Here is an 8,085-nt window from a genome sequence, read left to right as displayed (position 1 = left end):
AAAAACAAAACAAACAAACAAACAAACAAACAATACAAAAAAAAAAAAAAAAAAAAGATCGCCCTAAACTAAACTCTAGAAAACCCTAAAATTGAAAGAACCTAGTGGTGAAACCCCCACTCAACCCCCGATTCTGCATGCACCCAAGAATCAGGAACAGAACATAACACCTTGATGTAACAATACGAGGTATTTTAATGGCAGAGCTCTGGGTTGAAACGTACCTCACACAGGAGACAGTGGATTCGACCACGAGTCTTGGAAGCTAGGGGTTTTTATATAAAAGGAGTGGGGCTGGGGGAGGAATTGACATGGTTTCACATGATTGGTCCATTTAAACATCATCATCCTGGTAACATTTAAGTTAGGTCAGAGGGGTGGGAGATAGGGAAGTGACGGGCCTGCTCGGGCAGGTCCTGGACTGTTCTGCTATGTTCTCAGCCCCATGTTTCAAAGCTCACATACAACTCTTTGGGCTATTTGACATATATTACATGAATCACAGGTCTCAAATTTTATTTCCGTTCAAAATCATTTTTTTAATGAAAGAACATTTTTTTAAAAAACCCTAAATTATTAATAAAAACTTTAAAAAACTAAAAAAAAAAAAAAAACTAAAATTCTAAACAAACCTCAAGAACTCTAAATTATTTTTAAAAACCCTAAACCCTAAAAATACCTAAAATAAATAAAATAATCTCTAGAACCCTAAAAAGACACTAAAAACTCCAAAAACCTGTTAAAAAAAAAAAAAAGCTTCTAGGACCATAAAAAATAAATAAAGAAAGAAAAACAGAAAACCCTAATTTCCCTAAAATCCCAAAAAAACTAAAAAAACATAATATTCTTAAAAAAAAAAAAAAACACATAAAGAAACCCTAAAACACTAAGACACCCTAAATCCTTTCAAAAACAAAAACAAAATCCGTAAAACACTAAAAAAAAAACCCTATAATTCTGAAAAAGTAACGAACACTAAAAAGACACCAAGAAATCCCTAAAACTATAAAAAACCTAAAATCTTTAAAAAAAAAAAAAAAAAAAAAAAAAAAGCTAAAATATACAACAAAACACTAAAATCCCCAGATAACCTAAAACACTCTTAGGAAATACTTACAAAACCTCAAAACCCTAAATAAAAACCTGAAACCCTAAAAAGACTACTAAACCTCTTACAAACCCTAAAATTAAAAAAACAAACAAACAAAAAAACAAACAAACAAATAAAAAAAAACCTAAATGTCCTAACATTCTGAAAAAACAAAAAAACAAAAAAACAAAAAACTCAAGAACTCTAATTAAAAAAAAATAAATAAATAAAACCCTTAAACAACTTAAACATAATAAAAATAATCTCTAGAACACTAAAAAAGGCACTAAAAAAGGCCTATGATTGAAAAAACAAAACAAAACAAAAACAAAAACAAAAAAAAAACCCTATATTGCAAAAGAAAAAAAAAAAAAAGAATAAGAAAAAAAAACTTCTAGAACACTAAAAAACCCATAAACATTATTAAAAAAAAAAAAAAAAAACTAATGCCCCCAAAATACAAAAAAACATAAAATTCTTAAAAAAAAAAAACATAAATGAACCCTAAAACACTAACACACACTAAAATCTTTTAAAAGAAACAACAGACCTCTAAAACACTAAAAAAAAAACCCTATGATTCTGAAAAACACATGAACACTAAGAAGAACCCCCAAAATCCCTAAAGCCACAAATACCCTAACATCCTTAAAAAAAAAAAAAAACAACTAAAAACTACACCAAAACCCTACAACCCCCCAAATCTTAAAACCCTCTAAACATACCTACAAAATTTTAAAACCCTAAGTAAAAACCTGATAATCCCAAAAGAATACTAAACCTCTAGAAAAACACCCATAAAATTCTAAAAAAAACTTGAAAAACCCTAAAAAGACAATAAAAACCCGAAAACCAAAATTAGACAACCTGAAACTGTTAAAAAAAAACATTAGACTTACAAAAAATCCTAAAAAAAAAAAAAAAAAACCATGAAAAGAACCTAAAAAATAAAAAAACAAACAAACAACAACAACAACAACAACAACAACAAAACCTGCGGCTTTAAAAAATCAACAAAAATCCTACAAAAAACTCTAAAACTCTAAAAAGAGCCAGAAAGGCCTAAAACCATAAAAAAAAAAAAAAAAAAGAAATACAAAACAAAACAAAACAAAACCAAAATCTAAGATCTGAAAAAAAAATCGCAAAAAAAAAAAAAATCAGAAAAAACTTAAAATCTTTTAAAAATATTAAAAGAACCCTAAAACCTTAAAAAAAAAACCCTACAATCCTTAAACAATCCCTAAAACAGGTGCAAAAAGGTAAAAAAAAAAAATTAAAATAGTTAACATGTATTTTTAAAAACCTAAAATTCTAAAAATACAAAGAAAACACAAGAACTCTAAAAAGATCCTAAAAATTCTAAAACCCTAAAAAAATCCTAAATTCTACAACTCTCGAACCCTAAAAATACCCTAAAATCCATAAACCCCCTTTCAAAAAAACAAACAAAAAACCCCCGAAAGACCCCTTCAAACCTATGGACTTAAAAGAATCGCCAAAAACCATGAAAAACCCTAAACTCATTTAAAAACCCTAACAGAACCCTATAAATACTTTTAAGAATCCCTAAAAGACTTAATAAAAACTAAAAGAAACCCTAAAATTCCAAAATATAAACACTAAAATTCTAAAAAAAAACCCCTCAAGAACAGAAAAAAGATACAAAAAACACCAAAACCCCTAGGAATGGACCTCAAATCCTAAAATCCTTTAAAAAAAACCCCAAAATACATCAAACCCCTGAAAAATAAAAAAATAAACAAACATTAAACCCCGTAAAAATTCCTACTGCAAGATCATACCCACCCTAAAAACAACAAAATCAAGAAGAAAAACCTACTTCACTGACACTTCCGGTCACGTTACAGTCACTTCCGGTCATTCTGAAGCCACTTCCTGTAAAGACAGGGTCACTTCCGTTCACTTCTGGTCATGATGTGGCCGCTTCATTTGACAACATGCTCACATTTGACAACAGGGTCACTTCCGGTTAGGCTATGACTACTTCCTGTCACCATGCAGCCACTTCCTGTCCTGGTATTCTCATATCTTGTCAAGGAATGGTCACATACCATTGTGGTGGAGTCACTTCCTGAATCGATGTTATGTGTATGGAATATAACATATTTTATATATGTAAATTTTTGACTTTTTATATTTATCAGCTTTTTTACAAAACTTTAAATTTACACCTATATCCACATATGTTCATTTATATATTGAAATTTATGTATATATCATATATTTATCAATACTAATATACATATTGCATTTATGTTAATATCTATACTATGTTATAGATATAACATAAATAATATAAACAGTATGGGTATATATTTATGTATATATCATATATAATTTTCCTGTGTGTATATAAAATGTATATGCCAGATACATAACAATACATAATTATATATGATATATTAAAATACTTATATATGTAGCATATGATTAATTTAAATGCATTATATATTTATAAGTATTTTATATAAATATATGTAAAGTATACAGATATTTCATTTACTATATATATACATATATATATTTATGATTAATAAAATTGAAATATATAAAATATGTATAAATTTATACATATATACATACTTTATATATGAGCTTAGTACCTGTCATTTCAGTGTCCTGTGCATATGAATGATGTCATGTATACATTATATATTATGTGATGTATACATTATATATGGTATAATATAAACACTATTTACATATAGGTATATCTGTATATTTAAGTATGTATATATTAATAATAATAATATTAATCATCATCATCATTATTATTATTTATACTTTTAGTGTTTTTGTTAAGGCTTTTGTAGGGATTTAAAAAACTGTTTTAGACATTTTTTTTTGGTTTCAAGTATTTTAGTGCATTTTTAGTGTTTGTTCTTTTTTTTAATGATTTTAGGGTTTTTTTTTTTTTTCATTTGGGGTGTTTTATTAAGTATTTTTTTAAGGTTATATTTTTATTCAGGGTTTTCTTGTTTGTTTATTTGTGTTTTTGAGTTTTCTTTTATTTTCTGTTTTTTTCTTTCCTTTTCTTTTCTTTTCTTTCTTTTTTTTTTTTTTTTTAATTTTAAGTGTTAATTCGGGAGTTTAAGAGTTTCAGGGTTGCCAGGCAGTGGTGGTTCATGCCTTAAATCCCAGCACTTGAGAGGAAGAAGTATTTGATTTCTTAGTTCATGGCCAGCATGGTTTACAGAGGCATGTCCAGTTTTGGCAGGGATACAAAGAAAAATCTATTGTCTAAAAACTCCAAAAAAAAAGAGAGAATGAAAGAAAGAAAGAAAGAAAGAAAGAAAGAAAGAAAGAAAGAAAGAAAGGAAGGAAGGAAGGAAGGAAGGAAGGAAGGAAGGAAGGAAGGAAGGAAGGAAGGAGGAAGGAAGGAAGGAAGGAAGAAAGAAAGAAAGAAAGAAAGAAAGAAAGAAAGAAAGAAAGAAAGAAAGGAAGAAAGAAAGAATGTCCCAAGCTATTGTTCTCTCCAGCAAGAACACACTCTGACAACACGATTCTTCTACCACAAAAAGCTTTATTACTTCTTCAGGAGGTAAGACCCCAATTCCGTTGTTTATATAGCCCTCAGCCATGGCCTTTCATCACCAGATGTGGCCTGTCACCTCCTGATTCGTTGCTTTCCCATAAACCCATTATTACGCCCCGAGATAGGCAGTGGCTAGGCATGAGTTCACTCTTGCACTTGTGCACAAGGCTTGTTTACTAATTAGGCAGAGGCTAGCACCATCTTATAATGGAGATTGCTAGCCGCACAGCTCTCCACATCTCCCCGTCTTTTTATTTTATTAAAATGAGGCTGGAATAGGTCTTTGTAATTTTGCCTATCTGCTGTGGCTCCTGTCTTAGGTCTTCCTCTAATGTCACAGCTATTGCAACTGGGCCCCATGTCTTAGGATGATCTGTGCATGAGGAAAGTTGCCCGTCCCTGGATACCGCAGTGCTATGTGACACTAACAACTAAATGACCTAGGGCAAACTCTACAAAAGAGGTCAGCCACCAGTGTCAACTAATTCTTGAGCATAGATAGCCAGATTTCGGGGGAGGCCCCTTGCTCAATGGCAGCAAGTGCTTGAGCTATCACAACCTTGTCATTTGTTTGTTGGGTTCTAAGCTTGCAAACCAACCAGAGCATGAACCCATGTCCACAGCAGGTGGCAACACCAAATAAGCCTACCCCTAAACATTCCTTAAAAAAAGAAAATGCAGATGAAATCCCGGAGGAGAGGCCCTCTGTCAATTACAGGTCCACTCGCATTGAGTTGATCTTTAAAACTGCAACCCTCAGGGCCTCAAGACTCTCATCGAATCCCTCAGAACAATTTCCTGCAAGATACAAGGAAAGCTCTCAAGACAGATTAGCTGCATGAGTAAAATTTTCATATTGAACAATGGTAATACACAGAGCACCCAACTTTCGTTCACAACCCAACTGGACCATCTGGTATAGGACGCCTATCTGTTCCTATGCCAAGTCAAGGCACTGATTCAAATTTATCAGCCCTCCCTTTAACTTAGTACTAGCAGAAGTTAGGACTGTGATGGCATCAGTCAGATCTGCTGAAAGCTGATTTAATTTTGTGCCTGACTGAACCATACTAGCCATAATGTACCCTGCAGCTGTAGCAGCAGCTGCACTGGCTGAAATTGCTATAATTATGGCAGTAGTAATGGCAAAATCTCTTTTTTTGTCGAAACAGGGATATGGTGGAGGCTGTTTCCTCTGGAACAGTGATCCAACAAGGTATGCATGCCACCATGGCATGGGTGACCTTTGTTACATCCCAACATTGAGAAATCCAAAAAGAATCATTGAAACAGACTTCAAATGAATCATTTGAAAGGATAAGCAAGAAAGTGGGGTAAACACAGACTGGCATAGGTGGGTAATTAATCTGGTTTACGAAAGTTTTATTGAACCCAGTGATCTCTACGCTGGTATTAGTTTATCCATAAGAGTCCAGGGAGTCAATGTATTCCCCAATACTGAGCAAATCTGGAGATGCCAGTAAAAGAAGCCTTTCCAACTGCTCCTCCCTGGATAAAGAGCAAAGTATTGAGATCTGTACAACTGCCATTGACTCCACAAAGCACCCACTATGAAAGAGATGCATTGTAAAGTCCTGTATGAAAAGTCCCTTTTTCATAATAAATTCATTCTCTGGGCAGCCAACATGTTAGGAGATTAGGAAAAGGTTTTACTCTGGTCTGCCTAACGAGTGATGGAGGATTGACAATCAGACCAAGGCAAAATCAGACCTTCATCTTCCAATCTATAATGTAGGGCTATTTTTGGTTGTGGAGGAAATTCTTTATCTGAAAAGTTAAGTGGTGGAAATGTACCATTGACCCAAATTGCCTCCTGCCGTAAGGTCCGATATGTAATGGTTATATCTGCTTTGGAAGTATCTTGGATTGTGCTCACCCAGCCTCCTCGGTGATCATTAAACATCCCCAAGGCTCGGACTGTGAGGTTTATACATTTTCTTGGCCCATTTATTTGATGACATAAAGAACCCTGTTCTAATAAAGAGTGATTTTCTCCTAATGATGCTCGGGTGGGATCATAGGGTAGATATGGTAAATCTAATATTTTATTAGTAGTAAAGAATTTTGGAAAAACTATAGCATCATGGCGAACTGGCATTGGTTTAGGGAACGTCAAGAGAATGGCCCATCTCTGTTTGCCCATCATACTAGGAACCTGAGACAAGTTCAAAATTGTCAGGATCAGGAGCAGTCCTCGGGAGGTCAGCATCTTCCACACCATCCTTGATTACTATCTTGCGGGTGAGTCGTTCTGGAAGCCAAAATGGGTTGTCTTCACAATGTGGAAAAACAAAAACAGTTCCCCTGGATCTTAACAAAGTAGGATCTGGGCCTTTCCCCAGACCAGATAACACATGCTTCCATTTCACCATTTTCTTTGGTCTATCAGGGTCTGAGCTGTGTCGATCGCCTGAAGAGGGACCTTGCTAGTCAAGATTCAAAAAATTAATTGTAAAGAGTGCCATGGAGACAGCTACTCTTGGCAGTGAGAGCAGAGTCTCATCAACTCCCCCCTTTTGTTTTATAAAATAAGATTTGAGATTACGGTGTGCACGTTCCACCATGCCTTGTCCTTGAGGGTTATAATGAAAGCCAGTCAGGTGAGTGATATTCATTTGATGACAAAATTGCTGAAATTTAGCAGAGGTATATCCTGTCAGATTATCATTTTTAAGGATTGTGGGCTTGCCCCAAGCACTCCATGCTTCTAAACAGTGCTGTATATCATGAGAGGCTTTCTCACCTGTTAAAGCTGTAGCAAACATAACAGCAGAGCAGGTGTAAATGGAAACATGTAAATATTGATTTCTTCCAAAGGAGGAAATACGAGTGACATCCTTTTGCCAGACCTGTAATGGCCTGATGCCTCGGTGGTTTACCCCTACATGAGGAGTAGGCAGAAATTAACAGTTTTGACATTGGGTGACAATGTCATTTGCTTCTTTCCTGGTTAAAGTGAAATGGCAGCATAATGTTTCAACCATCACGTGGAATCGTTTATGAAAGCCTGTGAGGACAGAGCAGCAGCCACGATTCTAGTGGCTTTGTCTGCCAAGTCATTTCCATGAGACATAGGGCTAGGAAGGCCAGAATAAGCCCTAACAGGAGTAATACACACAAGATGAATTCTATGTAACAGGGCGGACTGAATTTGCTGAAAAATATGAGCAAGCTTGCTAGAGGGTCTAATTAAGCCATCAACTTCAAGCATATTATTGCATTAACCACATATAAGGAATCAGATACAATATTGGGTGGTCCAGGAAAAGTGTCAAGGACCACTAGAACCACCAAACACTCTAAAACCTCGGGTGATGTCTCATTATACTGTTTAGATGTTACTTGGTCATTTACTACATATGCACCTCTGCCAGATTTGGATCCATCTGTATACACTACTACCCTATCTGGAAGT

Source organism: Mus caroli, unplaced genomic scaffold, assembly GCF_978045245.1.
Source record: "Mus caroli unplaced genomic scaffold, Mus_caroli_1 scaffold_22, whole genome shotgun sequence".
Taxonomy (NCBI): Eukaryota; Metazoa; Chordata; class Mammalia; order Rodentia; family Muridae; genus Mus; species Mus caroli.
This window is presented reverse-complemented; position numbering follows the sequence as displayed.